Genomic DNA, 17,241 nt, shown 5'->3' with positions numbered 1-17,241 from the left:
AGGGAGGGAGGGAGGATAGAGAGGGGAGGGGTGGGTGGCGGCGAGGGGAGGGGAGGTGGGAGGGATCGGGGAGCGCTAGGGTTCGCGGGGGACGAGGGAGGAGTGCGGGCTGTGGCCTGTGGGTTGTTGGTCTAGGTGGGGTGAGAAGGTGAGGAGGGAGCGCTGCCGTTGGATCCGGGTGGATCGGCGGTGCTCGATCCATGATTCGCGTGACATGCCTCCGAACCAATCAAAATAGAGTACATGTGTGCGACGTCCATGACCATCTAAGTAGGTCGTAACTGGCTGAAAATAAAGTGCAGATCTCTTTGGCTAAGAGAACCGACTCTTTTGGCGCCGTCTTTCGGCGGTTCCCCTCCGCCGGTGACCTCTTGGTCGTCGGCGGTGAGGAGGGTCATCGGATCCCGCGTGTGTGGATCATTTTAGCTTTAGGTGGCGATTAGGGGCGGGGGCGGCAATAATGAATAAAGAAGCTCTGGATTTTTATCCGGCAAGGCTACCAGCAAGGACCTCGGCACGTAGAAGAGTAGGGCATCGAGGAGGTGGTCGCGAGCGAGGAGTTCGTCGTCGTCACCTTCCCGGTGACCGAAGACTCATAGTCATACCCACCGTTTTGACAACATTTTGAAAGAAATTCAAAAAAACAAAAAAACTTTTGCAATGTGGGATTATATCTGACCTAGTTTACACGAAAAATAATAAACATTGACTACAGTAAATGTCTTAAAAACTGTTCTCGGAACCGAGTTATCATGTATGAAGATCAATGGCTTTTAAGCCAAGTGTTCTCGGAACCGAGTTATCATATATGAAGATGCATAGTTTGTTCAAATGATCTCATATTATGCACAAGGGTGCATATTGGAATGGCAAACAATGTTGCCTAAGGAAATTATCATTTTCTCTGGACGAAAAAATCATTTTCCATTTTCCAAGTGCCCAAAATGAGTTTTTTTTTGTGAAGGACCTACCAAATAATTGTTGCAAAATTGGATCAAATCCATTTTCTAAAATACTAGGCCATATTTAATGCACAATTGACCAAATGGTTGGGTGTAAAAAGTTTGAATCCACCTCTCCGGAAAAAGACAAATTTCCGCCGATTCAGCTGGAAGCGGGTCAAATTTGAACTGCGGCTGCCTCATAGTTTGCTATTTATTTTTTCCAAAAATCATTTCTAGGTATAAAAGTAACTATTTAATCAGAGAAACACCAAAAAATTCCAAGATTAAACCACTAGCTAGGAACGGTCATTCCCGTTGTTTTGGCCGCATTTTGAAACGGGCATAAAAATTCAAAAAAATCAAAAAATTGGGAAACCTTCGCATTGTGTCATTATATGTGGCCAAGTTCACAGGAAAAATAAGAAACTTGTAATACGGCAATTGTTTTAAAGAATGTTCTCAGAAATGAGCTATCATGTGTGAAGATCAATGGCTTTCAAGTCAAATGATCAATCTTATGGCCACATTCATGGCATAGTTTGTTCAAATGGTTTCATATTGTGCACAAGGGTGCATATTGGAATGACAAACAATGTTGCCTAAGGAATTTTTCATTTTCTTTGCACGGAAAATTCATTTCCCATTTTTCGAGAGCCCGAAATGAGGTTTTTTATGAAGGAACTACCAAATAAATGTTGTAAAAATGGACCAAATCATTTTTCTAAAATACTAGGCCATGTTTAATGCACAATTGACCAAATGGTTGGGTGTCAAAAGATTCGATCCACCTCTGGTGAAAAAGACAAACTTCCGCCGATTCAGTTGGAAGCGGGTCAAATTTGAATTGTAGCTGCCTTGTAGATTGCTCTTTATTTTTTCCAAAAATCTTTTCTAGGTACATAAGTATCTATTTTATCAGAGAAACACCAAAAAAATTCCAAGATTCAACCACTAGCTAGGAACGGTCATTCCCGCTGTTTTGACCGCATTTTGAAACGGGCATAAAAAATTCAAAAAAAATCAACAAATTAGGAAACCTTCGCATTGTGTCATTACACTACTAGAGAAACAATTATTAACGATGATGGAAAAAAACTATTGGTCATTAAAAGAACTAAAGCAAACCCCGCACGATAAAATTAGGCTACCAAATATACTCGCAACAGCCACCGAACTACTCGTGGCTTAAAAATCTCATGGGTGTGGTCGTTATTGACTCAATCACCTCTCCTTTAATTATCTCTCCTTCCTAACGTGACCTTCTCTCGTTTCATCTCCCACATGACCCGCCGCCTCTCTCTCGTTTCCTCTTCCACCCGATCCGCCGCCGCGAGCATGACCTCCACCTTCCGTGTTGCGCCTCGTCCATCCAGCCTCATCAAGATGCGACACATCCATGTCCTCCCCCATCCACGGCCATCGGAGAGCAGGAGAGGTAATAGCTAACCCTCGACCAGCCTCCCGCATGGTGTAGGGGCTGAGGTGAGGAGGATGGAGAGGCGGCGGGTGGAGGGGACGAGTGGTCTTCCCTAGGATGTGCGCGGGGAGAAGGATGAGCATGTGTCGCCGCAACAGGAAGGAAGTCCCCACCCTGAAGATGTTCCTTGCTGCAGATTTATGGATAGATGTGAATTAGGGAGAGGGGTGAGTACAAGCTCTTCTTTACATGTTTTTCTTTTACGATCTTTCTCCAATTAAGGTATTTTAGGAAGGTAAAAATCGCTTAAGTTGTTTTCTTCAGAGAAGATGGTTCCGCATTTGCCTGTTTGCTCTTGAATCAGTTCCAACAAAGATGATGCTGATTTTGTTCTTTTTGTTTCTACAGGTTCGAATACTACCATCAGAAAAATCTATTCGAGAATCACAGTTTTTTTCTGGTCTCGAAAAATGTATTAAGTTCAATCTGAACTTTATCTTCAGAGAAGATGGTGTTTGTTTCCTGCAGACCGTCGGCCAATACGCGAGGTATCATCTATGCCCAAATTGGTTTATAGGATACATAAGATAGTATGGTGATCCATGGAAAGTTAAGTTTACATTGCCGGGTGTAGGCAATAGGATGTACTTATATGCAGAGGAGTTGGTATAAGAGAACAAGCAGCTTGATTCCTGCCCCAGACTGTCTGAAGCAATGCAGTACAAAGCTAGCATCAAGTTAATTGATTCTAGCCTGACGAAACACACACGTACAAAGCTCCTGATGTATCTTTGCGTTGATCGATCCTCACGGCTGAAAACGTACTAGTACACGTGCACACACAAACCGGCATATTGCCACATGCTTGTATCAAGCCTGGTTCTTTTCGTTTATTTCCTCTCACTATTAAATGTTTACAAATGGATATACATACGTATATGTAGCAGCTAGGATTAACACAAGCTAACCTACTTGGTTACAAGTTCTAATCCTAAAATACTAGCTCATTGTTCTGTATTTCCAGCATACTCTTTGTGTACTTTAATTAGCTTTAGCAAAACAAAAAACAAAACAAAACATTTTTGGCACCACCGTGGTTTCTTGTTTCATTATATATTGTGTTTCCAGCTGCTCCCGACGGTAGGTGCTATTGTCTGATTTGAATAAGAGCTGTGGATGTTTGCATTTGAATTCTATTATGATCATTCATATTAGTACATATTGATGCTCTCTATGCCTATAACCATTGATGCCTTCTAATTACGATCAAGTTAGTTGTTTTCGTACACTGATTTTATCTGGTATTATACTTTGTGCCAACTTATTTACATTGACTGACTTTCATAAATTTCCCAACATTTTTTAGGACTGATGATCAAGCTTATAATATATAGAAGAACGAGGAGGCATTGTAATCGATGCTGAAGAATTATATCCATTCAAACAAGGATGGTGCCTCTCGATTGAAGATTTAGAAATATTATCACATTTTCCAATTAGAAATGAGGTAGTACCGTGGTCATGTAAAGAGTGATTTTCACCCAAATTTCTTAAATGGTATACTAATTGTAGAATTGTATTGTGGAATTTTGTCAATTTCTCTCTTGTCTATTAATAAAAGAGGCTTTTGTTAATTCAAATGTTGGATGTCGCATAATGTGATCGTTTGCGATTCTAAGGTGGTTGATCGGAAATGGTATATAACGTGGTATGATGCTTTGATCACCATGAAAAATTAGCGATCACCATTTATTAGCGACGAAAAAAATGGCCGTTAATACTATAATTGTGGTCGTTATTAACTTGGGAGTTACGACAACACATCATCCCGTTGTTACGAGAATAACGACCACAAAATCTATGTGGTCATTATACTTTTAACGACGGAGCCTACTATGACCAGTAGACTGTGGTCGTTAATGAACTTTAATGACCACAATCCGATTTTTAACGACCGCATATACCATCGTTAAAAACCGTTTTCCTAGTAGTGTTATATGTGGCCAAGTTCCTAGGAAAAATAACAAACTTCTAATACGGCAATTATTTTAAAAGGTGTTTTCAGAAACGAGTTATCACGTGTGGAGATCAATGGCTTTCAAGCCAAATGATCAATCTTATGGCCACATTCATGGCATAGTTTGTTCAAATGATCTTATATTGTGCACAAGGGTGCATATTGGAATGGCAAACAATGTTGTCTAAGGAAGTTTTCATTTTCTTTAGACGAAAAAACCATTTTCCATTTTTCGAGTGCCCAAAAGAAGGTTTTTTTGTGAAGGACCTCCCAAATAATTGTTGCAAAATTGGACCAAATCATTTTTCTAAAATACTAGGCCATATTTAAAGCACAATAGACAAAATGGTTGGGTGTACAAAGTTTTGATCCACCTCTCGTGAAAAAGACAAATTTCCGCTGATTCAGTAGGAAGCGGGTCAAATTTGAACTGCAGCTGCATCATAGTTTGCTATTTATTTTTTACAAAAATTATTTCTAGGTACATAAGTACCTATTTAATCAGAGAAACACCAAAAAAATTCCAAGATTCAACCACTAGCTAGGAACGGTCATTCCCGCCGTTTTGACCGCATTTTGAAACGGGCATAAAAAATTCAAAAAAAATCAAAAAATTGGGAAACCTTTGCATTGTGTCATTATATGTGGCCAAGTTCCCAAGAAAAATGACAAACTTGTAATACGGCAATTATTCTAAAAAAGTGTTCTCAGAAACGAGCTATCACGTGTGGAGATCAATGGCTTTCAAGCCAAATGATCAATCTTATGGCCACATTCATGGCATAGTTTATTCAAATGATCTCATATTGTGCACAAGGGTGCATATTGGAATGGTAAACAATGTTGCCTAAGGAAGTTTTCATTTTCTTTGGACGAAAAAACCATTTTCCATTTTTCGAGTGCCTAAAAGGAGGTTTTTTTGTGAAGGACCTCCCAAATAATTGTTGCAAAATTGGACCAAATCATTTTTATAAAATACTAGGCCATATTTAATGCAAAATTGACAAAATGATTGGGTGTAAAAAGTTTTGATCCACCTCTCATGAAAAAGACAAATTTCTGCCGATTCAGTTGGAAGCGGGTCAAATTTGAACTGCAACTGTCTCATAGTTTGCTATTTATTTTTTCCAAAAATCATTTCTAGGTACATAAGTACCTATTTAATCATAAATACATGGTTTGGTGGCGATATGTCGAGGTTTGGGCGGTGGCCGAGGGCCCCAACTCTAGAGCGCATAAACTCGCATGCCCGCCGCGTGGTCACCGCGTGACCCTGGCATTGCCATGTGTTCTGGGCGGCATAGGCATGTCTAGTGGGTTGGGCACTCCCCAGGTAGGTGCTAGGAAGAAAATTACAACATAAGATTCTCACGAGGAGACCGATCGATGCTCAAACATGAATTAGCAGCCAAGTGTTTGATTAGCGGTACGGGAAATGTACATGGCTAATGGGCGTGAGTTTTGGCTGAGGATGATCAGTTACTAAGAAGATCGTCTTCACAAATTTTCAGCTCAAAAGGAGGAGCCTAGGTGGTACTTGCTTTGCAAACTACCACACTGGACATAACTACGAATGTTGAAGCTCGGCTCAAAATAATGAATGGATTGAGCTGGTATTTGTTGGAGGATGGTTATTTGGGCATAGGAAAGCACTATAGAAAATGGATACTATTTGGACATGCCAAAGTGGTACTTCCTTCACAAACTGTTGTTCTGAACAGAATAGGAAAATGAATATTTTAGAATTATTTTTTAACTAGGCAAGGAAGGTCATAAGTTGACACATTTCTTGTAGTGAGACTTGCCGGTAACGAGATTGAACTAGGTATTGAGATACCGACGATCGAATCTCGGGCAAGTAACATACCGATGACAAAGGGAACAACGTATGTTGTTATGCGGTCTGACCGATAAAGATCTTCGTAGAATATGTGGGAGCCAATATGAGCATCCAGGTTCCGCTATTGGTTATTGACCGGAGACGTGTCTCGGTCATGTCTACATTGTTCTCGAACCCGTAGGGTCCGCACGCTTAACGTTTCGATGACATTTATATTATGAGTTTATGAGTTTTGATGTACCAAGGAGTTCGGAGTCCCGGATGAGTTCGGGGACATGTCGAGGAGTCTCGAAATGGTCGAGACGTAAAGATCGATATATTTGACGACTATATTAGGACACGGAAAGGTTCCGAGGATTTGGGTATTTTTCGGAGTATCAGAGAGTTACGGGAATACGTATTGGGCCTTATTGGGCCATACGGGAAAGAAGGAAATGGGCCTCAAGGGTGGCCGCACCCCTCCCCTTGGTCTGGTCCGAATTGGACTAGGGAAGGGGGCGCCCCCTTCTTTCCTTCTCCTTTTCCTTCCTCTTTTCCTATTCCATATGGGAGGTGGAATCCTACTAGGACTAGGGAGTCCTAGTAGGACTCCACACTTGGCATGCCCCCTCCTAGGGCCGGCCTCCTCCTCCCTTGCTCCTTTATATACTGGTGCAGGGGGGCAGCCCAAAGATACAACAATTGATCCTTGAGATCTATTAGTCGTGTGCGGTGCCCTCCTCCACCATAATCCTCGATAATATTGTAGCGGTGCTTAGGCATAGCCCTGCGATGGTAGAACATCAAGATCGTCACCACGCCGTCGTGCTGATGGAACTCTTCCCCGACATTCTGCTGGATCGGAGTCCAGGGATCGTCATCGAGCTGAACGTGTGCTAGAACTCGGAGGTGCCGTAGTTTCGGTGCTTGATCGGTCGGGCCGTGAAGACGTACGACTACATCAACTGCGTTGTGCTAACGCTTCCGCTTCCGGTCTACGAGGGTACGTAGACAACACTCTCCCCTCTCATTGCTATGCATCACCATGATCTTCCGTGTGCGTAGGAATTTTTTTGAAATTACTACGTTCCACAACAGTGGTATCAGAGCCAGGTTTTATGCGTTGATGTTATGCACGAGTAGAACACAAGTGAGTTGTGGGCGATATAAGTCATACTGCTTACCAGCATGTCATACTTTGGTTCGGCGGTATTGTTGGCTGAAGCGGCCCGGACCGACATTATGCGTACGCTTACGCGAGAATGGTTCTACCGACGTGCTTTGCACACAGGTGGCTGGCGGGTGTCAGTTTCTCCAACTTTAGTTGAACCGAGTGTGGCTACGCCCGGTCCTTGCGAAGGTTAAAACAACACCAACTTGACAAACTATCGTTGTGGTTTTGATGCGTAGGTAAGAACGGTTCTTGCTAAGCCCGTAGCAGCCACGTAAAACTTGCAACAACAAAGTAGAGGACGTCTAACTTGTTTTTGCAGGGCATGTTGTGATGTGATATGGTCAAGACATGATGCTAAATTTTATTGTATGAGATGATCATGTTTTGTAACCGAGTTATTGGCAACTCGCAGGAGCCATATGGTTGTCGCTTTATTGTATGCAATGCAATTGCGCTGTAATGCTTTACTTTATCACTAAGCGGTAGCGATAGTCGTGGACGCATAAGATTGGCGAGACGACAATGATGCTACGATGGTGATCAAGGTGTCGCGCCGGTGACGATGGTGATCATGACGGTGCTTCGGAGATGGAGATCACAAGCACAAGATGATGATGGCCATATCATATCACTTATTTTGATTGCATGTGATGTTTATCTTTTATACATCTTATTTTGCTTAGTTCGACGATAGCTTTATAAGATGATCTCTCACTAAATTATCAAGGCATAAGTGTTCTCCCTGAGTATGCACCGTTGCGAAAGTTCTTCGTGCTGAGACACCGCATGATGATCGGGTGTGATAGGCTCTACGTTCAAATAAAACGGGTGCAAAACAGTTGCACACGCGGAATACTCAGGTTAAACTTAATGAGCCTAGCATATAACAGATATGGCCTCGGAACACTGAGACCGAAAGGTCGAGCGTGAATCATATAGTAGATATGATCAGCATAGTGATGTTCACCATTGAAACTACTCCATCTCACGTGATGATCGGACATGGTTTAGTTGATTTGGATCATGTGGTCACTTAGAGGATTAGAGGGATGTCTATCTAAGTGGGAGTTCTTAAGTAATATGATTAATTGAACTTTAATTTATCATGAACTTAGTCCTGGTAGTATTAGCATATCTATGTTGTAGATCAATAGCTCGCGTTTAGCTCCCCTGTTTTATTTTTGATATGTTCCTAGAGAAAACTAAGTTGAAAGATGTTAGTAGCAATGATGCGGATTGGATCCGTGAGCTGAGGTTTATCCTCATTGCTGCACAGAAGAATTATGTCTTTGATGCACCGCTAGGTGACAAACCTATTGCAGGAGCAGATACAGATGTTATGAACATTTGGCTAGCTCAATATGATGACTACTTGATAGTTTAGTGCACCATGCTTAAACGGCTTAGAATCGGGACTTCAAAGACGTTTTGAACGTCATGGACCATATGAGATGTTCCAGGAGTTGAAGTTAATATTTCAAGCAAATACCCGAGTTGAGAGATATGAAGTCTCCAACAAGTTCTATAGCTAAAAGATGGAGGAGAATAGCTCAAGCAGTGAGCATGTGCTCAGATTGTCTGGGTACTACAATCGCTTGAATCAAGTGGGAGTTAATCTTCCAGATAAAATAGTGATTGACAGAATTCTCTAGTCACCATCACCAAGTTAGTAGAACTTCTTGATGAACTTTAATATGCAAGGGATAACAGAAACAATTCCCAAGCTCTTCGTGATGCTGAAATCAACGAAGGTAGAAATCAAGAAAAACATCAAGTGTTGATGATTGACAAGACCACTAGTTTCAAGAAAAGGGCAAAGGGAAGAAGGGGAACTTCAAGAAGAACAGCAAGCAAGTTGTTGCTCAAGTGAAGAAGCCCAAGTCTGGTCCTAAGCCTGAGACTAAGTGCTTCTACTGCAAACAGACTGGTCACTGGAAGCGGAACTGCCCCAAGTATTTGGCGGATAAGAAGGATGGCAGATTGAACAAAGGTATATTTGATATATAGATTATTGATGTGTATTTTACTAGTGTTCATAGCAACCCCTCGGTATTTGATACTGGTTCAGTTGCTAAGAGTAGTAACTCGAAACGGGAGTTGCAAAATGAACAGAGACTAGTTAAGGGTGAAGTGATGATGTGTGTTGGAAGTGGTTCCAAGATTGATATGATCATCATCGCACACTCCCTATACTTTCGGGATTAATGTTGAACCTAAATAAGTGTTATTTGGTGTTTGCGTTGAGCATAAATATGATTGGATCATGTTTATTGCAATACGGTTATTCATGTAAGTTAGAGAATAATTGTTGTTTTGTTTACATGAATAAAATCTTCTATGGTCATACACCCAATGAAAATGGTTTGTTGGATCTCGATCGTGGTGATACAGATATTCATAATATTGAAGCCAAAAGATGCAAAGTTAAAAATGATAGTGTAACTTATCTGTGACATTGCCGTTTAGGTCATATTGGTGTAAAGCGCATGAAGAAAATCCATGCTGATGGGTTTTTGGAATCACTTGATTATGAATCACTTGATGCTTGCGAACCATGCCTCGTGGGCAAGATGACTAAGACTCCGTTCTCCGGAACAATGGAGCGAGCAACAGATTTGTTGGAAATCATACATACTGATGTATGTGTTCCGATGAATATTGAGGCTCGTGGCAGGTATCATTATTTTCTGATCTTCACAGATGATTTCAGTAGATATGAGTATATCTACTTGATGAAACACAAGTCTGAAATATTTGAAAAGTTCAAAGAATTTCAGAGTGATGTGGAGAATCATCATAACAAAAATAAAAGTTTCTACGATATGATCGCAGAAGTAAAATATTTGAGTTACGAGTTTGGCCTTCAGTTAAAACAATGTGAAATAGTTTCACTACTCACGCCACCTGGAACACCACAGTGTAATGGTGTGTCCGAACGTCATAACCGTACTTCATTAGATATAGTGCGATCTATGATGTCTCTTACTGATCTACCACTGTCGTTTTGGGGTTATGCATTAGAGACAGCTACATTCACGTTAAAAAGGGCACCATCTAAATCCGTTGAGGCGACACCGTATGAACTGTGGTTTGGCGAGAAACCTAAGCTGTCGTTTCTTAAAGTTTGGGACTGCAATGCTTAGGTGAAAAAGTTTCAACATGATAAGCTCGAACCCAAATCGGAGAAGTAAATCTTCATAGGATACCCAAAAGAAAATGTTGGGTACACCTTCTATCACAGATCCGAAGGAAAGTTATTCATTGCTGAGAATGGATCATTTCTAGAGAAGGAGTTTCTCTCGAAAGAAGTGAGTGGGAGGAAAGTAGAACTTGATGAGGTAACTGTACCTGCTCCCTTATTGGAAAGTAGTTCATCACAGAAATTTGTTCCTGTGACTCCTACACCAATTAGCGAGGAAGCTAATGATGATGATCATGTAACTTTAGATCAAGTTACTACCGAACCTCGTAGGTCAACCAGAGTGAGATCCGCACAAGATTGGTATGGTAATCCTATACTGGAAGTCATGTTACTAGACCATGATAAACCTACGAACTATGATGAAGCGAGGATGAGCCCAGATTCCGTGAAATGGCTTGAGGCCATGAAATCTGAGATAAGATCCATGTATGAGAACAAAGTATGGACTTTGATTAACTTGCCCAATTATCGGTGAGCCATTGAGATTAAATGGATCTTCAAGAGGAAGACGGACACTGATAGTAGTGTTACTATCTACAAAGCTAGAATTGTCGCAAAAAGTTTTTCGACAAGTTCAAGGTGTTGACTACGATGAGAGTTTCTCACTCATATTTATGCTTAAGTCTGTCCGAATCATGTTAGCAATTGTCGCATTTTATGAAATCTGGCAAATGGATAAAAAGAACTGCATTCCTTAATGGATTTATTAAAGAAGAGTTGTATATGATGCAACCGGAAGGTTTTGTCAATCCTAAAGGTATGCAAGCTCCAGCGAACCATCTATGGACTGGTGCAAGCATCTCGGAGTTGGAATATACGCTTTGATAAGTTGATCAAAGCATATAGTTTTATACAGACTTGTGGTGAAGCCTGTATTTACAAGAAAATGAGTGGGAGCACTACAATATTTCTGATAAGTATATGTGAAAGACATATTGTTGATCAGAGATAATGTAGAATTATTCTGCAAAGCATAAAGGAATATTTGAAAGGAGTTTTTCAAAGAAAGACCTCGGTGAAGCTGCTTACATATTGAGCATCAAGATCTATAGAGATAGATCAAGATGCTTGATAAGTTTTTCAATGAGTACATACCTTGACAAGATTTTGAAGTAGTTCAAAATGGAACAGTCAAAGAAGAAATTCTTGCCTGTGTTACAAGGTCTGAAGTTGAGTAAGACTCAAAACCCGACCACGACAGAAGATAGAGAGAGAGAATGAAAGTCATTCCCTATGCCTCAGCCATAGGTTCTATAAAGTATGCCATGCTGTGTACCAGACCTATTGTATACCCTGCCCTGAGTTTGGCAAGGGAGTACAATAGTGATCTAGGAGTAGATCACTGGACATTGGTCAAAATTATCCTTAGTGGAATAAGGATATGTTTCTCGATTACGGAGGTGACAAAAGGTTTGTCGTAAAGGGTTACGTCGATGCAAGTTTTGACACTGATCCAGATGACTCTAAGTCTCAATCTGGATACATATTGAAAGTGGGAGCAATTAGCTAGAATAGCTCCATACAGAGCATTGTTGACATAGAAATTTGCAAAATACTTACGGATCTGAATGTGGCAGACCCGTTGACTAAACTTCTCTCACAAGCAAAACATGATCACACCTCAGTACTCTTTGGGTGTTAATCACATAGCGATGTGAACTAGATTATTGACTCTAGTAAACTCTTTGGGTGTTGGTCACATGTTGATGTGAACTATGGGTGTTAATCACATGGTGATGTGAACTATTGATGTTAAATCACATGGCGATGTGAACTAGATTATTGACTCTAGTGCAAGTGGGAGACTGAAGGAAATATGCCCTAGAGGCAATAATAAAGCTATTATTTATTTCCTTATATCATGATAAATGTTTATTATTCATGCTAGAATTGTATTAACCGGAAACATAATACATGTGTGAATACATAGACAAATAGAGTGTCACTAGTATGCCTCTACTTGACTAGCTCGTTGATCAAAGATGGTTATGTTTCCTAACCATAGACATGAGTTGTCATTTGTTTAACGGGATCACATCATTAGGAGAATGATGTGATTGACTTGACCCATTCCGTTAGCATATCACTTGATCGTTTAGTTTGTTGCTATTGCTTTCTTCATGACTTATACATGTTCCTATGACTATGAGATTATGCAACTCCCATTTACCGAAGGAACACTTTGTGTGCCACCAAACGTCACAACGTAACTGGGTGATTATAAAGGTGCTCTACAGGTGTCTCCGAAGGTACTTGTTGGGTTGGCGTATTTCGAGATTAGGATTTGTCACTCCGATTGTCGAAGAGGTATCTCTGGGCCCTCTCGGTAATGCACATCACTTAAGCCTTGCAAGCATTGCAACTAATGAGTTAGTTGCAGGATGATGTATTATGGAACGAGTAAAGAGACTTGTCGGTAACCAGATTGAACTAGGTATTGAGATACTGACGACCGAATCTCGGGCAAGTAACATACTGATGACAAAGGGAACAACGTATGTTGTTATGCGGTCTGACCGATAAAGATCTTCGTAGAATATGTGGGAGCCAATATGAGCATCCAGGTTCCGCTATTGGTTATTGACCGGAGACGTGCCCCGGTCATGTCTACATTGTTCTCGAACCCGTAGGGTCCGCACGCTTAAGGTTTCGATGACAGTTATATAATGAATTTATGAGTTTTGATGTACCGAAGGAGTTCGGAGTCCCAGATGAGATCGTGGACATGATGAGGAGTCTCGAAATGGTCGAGACGTAAAGATCAATATATTTGACGACTATATTCGGACATTAGAAAGGTTCCGAGTGATTCGGGTATTTTTCGGAGTACCGGAGAGTTACGGGAATATGTATTGGGCCTTATTGGGCCATACGGGAAAGAAGGAAAAGGGCCTCAAGGGTGGCCGCACCCCTCCCCTTGGTCTGGTCCGAATTGGACTAGGGAAGGGGGGCGCCCCCTTCCTTCCTTCTCCTTTTCCCTTCCTCTTTTCCTATTCCATATGGGAGGTGGAATCCTACTAGGACTAGGGAGTCCTAGTAGGACTCCACACTTGGCACGCCCCCTCCTAGGGCCGGCCTCCTCCTCCCTTGCTCCTTTATATACGGGTGCAGGGGGGCACCCCCAAAGATACAACAATTGATCCTTGAGATCTATTAGCCGTGTGCGGTGCCCTCCTCCACCATAATCCTCGATAATATTGTAGCGGTGCTTAGGCGAAGCCCGGCGACGGTAGAACATCAAGATCGTCACCACACCGTCGTGCTGACGGAACTCTTCCCCGATATTTTGCTGGATCGGAGTCCGGGTATCGTCATCAAGCTGAACGTGTGCTAGAACTCGAAGGTGTCATAGTTTCAGTGCTTGATCGGTCGGGCCGTGAAGACGTACGACTACATCAACCGTGTTGTGCTAACGCTTCCGCTTCCGGTCTACAAGGGTACGTAGACAACACTCTCCCCTCTCGTTGTTATGCATCACCATGATTTTGCGTGTGCGTAGGATTTTTTTTTGAAATTACTACGTTCCCCAACATCTTGATGAGTCTGTGATAGATGATATACCTCAATTACATGCAGCGGAGAACGATGTTCTCTCTGCACCGTTTACTGAAAAAGAAGTTCATCTGGCCATAACTCAAATGAAGCCGAATAAAGCGCCGGGACCAGATGGGTTTCTAGCTGAATTCTATAAGAAATGTTGGCATATCATTAAAGATGATCTTATGCCTATGTTTCATGATTTTTTCGATGGCCATTTGGAGTTGTTTCACCTCAACTTTGGTACGATAACGTTATTACCGAAGAAGAATGAGGCGGTCTGGATAGAACAATTCCGACCCATTTGCCTACTGAATGCGAGCTGTAAAATCTTCATAAAGGTAGGAACCAATAGATTGACACAAATTGCTCACTCAGTGGTTCAACCTAGTCAGACAGCTTTCATGCCTGGACGACACATACTCGAAGGAGTGGTTGTCTTACATGAAACACTTCATGAGATTCACTTGAAGAAACTAGACGGGGTTATCTTAAAAGTGGATTTCGAGAAGGCTTATGATGAAGTAAAATGGCCTTTTCTTTAGAAGGCAATGCGTATGAAGGGTTTTAGTGAAACCTGGAGGCACCAGGTGGATACTCAAGTCCAGAAAGGTAGTGTCGAAATTAAGGTGAACAATGACATCGGTCACTACTTCCAGACGCATAAGGGGTTGCGACAAGGGGATTCCATGTCACCTCTTCTGTTCAATATTGTGGCAGATATGTTGACCGTCATTATTGGCAGGGCCAAGCAACATGGCCATGTAGAGGGTCTAGTTCCTCATCTGGTTGATGGAGGGGTGTCCATTCTACAATATGCTGATGACACTATCCTTTTCATGGAACATGACATGGCTAAGGCACGTAACATGAAACTTATCTTATGTCTATCCAAACAATTGTCTGGATTAAAAATCAATTTTCATAAAAGCAAGGTGTTCTGTTTTGGGAAGGCCAAAGACGAGGAACATACTTACATACAATTGTTTGGATGCGAATTAGGTGCTTTACCATTCAGTTACTTGGGTATTCTGATTCATCACCGTAAACTTTCCAATAAGGAATGGAAGTGTATTGAAGAACGAATTGGAAAAAAACTCAGCTGCTGGAAGGGCAAGCTGATGTCATATTGAGGTCGACTAGTTTTGATTAACTCAGTATTGACTAGCATGCCAATGTTTTTACTTTCGTTCTTTGAAATTCCGAAAGGAGTCCGAAAGTGACTTGATTTCTTTAGATCTCGTTTCTTTTGGCAGTCTGATTAGGCCAAGAGGAAATACCATCTCGCACGATGGGATATCCTTTGTCGACCTAAAGACCAAGGGGGCCTCGGTATTGAGAACTTGGAGATTAAGAATAAATGCCTTATGAGCAAATGGTTGTACATGTTAGAGACAGAGCCGGAGGGCATGTGGTCTCAAATTCTGCGCAATAAGTATTTGCACTCGAAAATGCTAGCCCAGGTTACCATCAGACCGACTGATTCGCCGTTCTGGAAGGGACTTATGACAACGAAGGATATGTTCTTTCGTAGGGTCAAATTCTTGATTGGCAACGGGATGTCAACAAGATTTTGGGAGGATACATGGCTAGGAGAGACATCTCTGGCCTTACAATATCCTACCCTTTACAATATTGTGCAACGTAAGGAAGATTACATAGGTATCGTCCTTCAAACTATTCCCTTGAACATCCAGTTCAGACATACGTTAGTGGGTGAGAGATGGACAACCTGGATGCACTTGGTTCGGAGATTGATTGAAGTTCGAATCTCCAACGTGCCGGACTCCACACAATGGAAGTTGACTAAAAATGGGATATTTACGGTGAAATCATTTTATACGGATCTGATTAATTCTGGCCCCATCTCAAGGTCACTTCATATATGGAAGGTTAAGGTTCCTTTGTGGATTAAAATTTTCATGTGGTTTGTCCACAAGCAAGTAATACTCACAAAGGACAACTTACTTAAGGCGATGTGTTGGTAACTCGCGATGTTGTTTTTGTGCTCAGGATGAGACAATACAACATTTATTTATCGAATGTCCACTTGCCAAGTTACTTTGGAGAACGATTCATATAGCTTTTAATATCAATCCTCTAGTAGATATTGCGTCTTTGTTTGGGACGTGGTTAGCTGGGGTTGAACAGATTACGGCAGCTCGTATTCGGATTGGAATATGTGCGTTATTATGGGCTATATGGAACTGCAGAAATGATATGATTTTTAACGGACAACACAACTTAACTTTTTTGCAGGTTATCTTCAGAGCTACAGCTTGGATCCATATGTGGTCCTTACTCACTCCTATGGACTCCAGGGAGCCTTTGATTACTGGGTGCAACCAATGGAAGATGGTGGCTCGGGTTATATTCAACCAGTTCGGATGGCGTTCGCATAACAGGATAGGAGTCTAGAGAGCTTGTCCTTATTATCACCGTACCGGTTGTCTTTGTCCGCTTGTATTTTTCAGTTTTATGTCCTTTGTTTTGCTCCGTTTCTGAGCTGTAAGACCTTTGTGATGATCCTTTCTGGATTTCTAATAAAATGGTCGTATGCATCATCATGATGCAGAGGCCGGGGGTATACCTCCATTTCAAAAAAACCCAGTAGATCTGATGTTTGGAGCAGGGTCCATGCCCAAGCTAGAAAAACTCGTGCTTAAGAGTTTGTATGAGGTTGAAGCTGACGGCATGGACTTTGGAATAGAGAACCTCCCAAGCCTCTCAACTGTCAAATGTGAAGTACTTGGCGGTGATGGCATTGTTGGAGCTGTAAAGACTGCGATGAAGAGAGCAGCCAACACACATCCCAACCGCCCTACTATAGTCACATAGCGAGCACGGTTCCCGCCGGTTTCTATCATGACTGAACAAACCAAGAATTAGGAATTGGGGAGCTCGCCATCCGGGCGGCTGATTCACAAGTACACTGTACATTTTTTGCTCGATACTTGTCTCTTTCATGATACATTAATATACAATGTACTCCCTCTGTTGGATAATCTATGACATCCATGCTTTCCATATTTTATATTTGACCAATAATTAGTTGATAACATGTGGAGTCCATGTGGTACAATATTGTTTGAATTCATGTTGGAAAGTGTGGCAGAGATACCCTAAGGATA

The 17,241-nt window shown here is 41.6% G+C and overlaps 1 pseudogene; it reads left to right on the top strand.

Moving 5' to 3' along the window:
- The window catches only part of LOC119316196, a 45,238-nt pseudogene extending 28,290 nt beyond the window's left edge, over positions 1-16,948 (top strand).
- Positions 16,949-17,241: the final 293 nt, after the last annotated feature.

Source organism: Triticum dicoccoides, chromosome 6A (assembly GCF_002162155.2).
Source record: "Triticum dicoccoides isolate Atlit2015 ecotype Zavitan chromosome 6A, WEW_v2.0, whole genome shotgun sequence".
Lineage (NCBI taxonomy): Eukaryota > Viridiplantae > Streptophyta > Magnoliopsida > Poales > Poaceae > Triticum > Triticum dicoccoides.
Note: the sequence above shows the minus strand (reverse complement) of the source record. Positions and strands in the feature narration are given on the sequence as shown.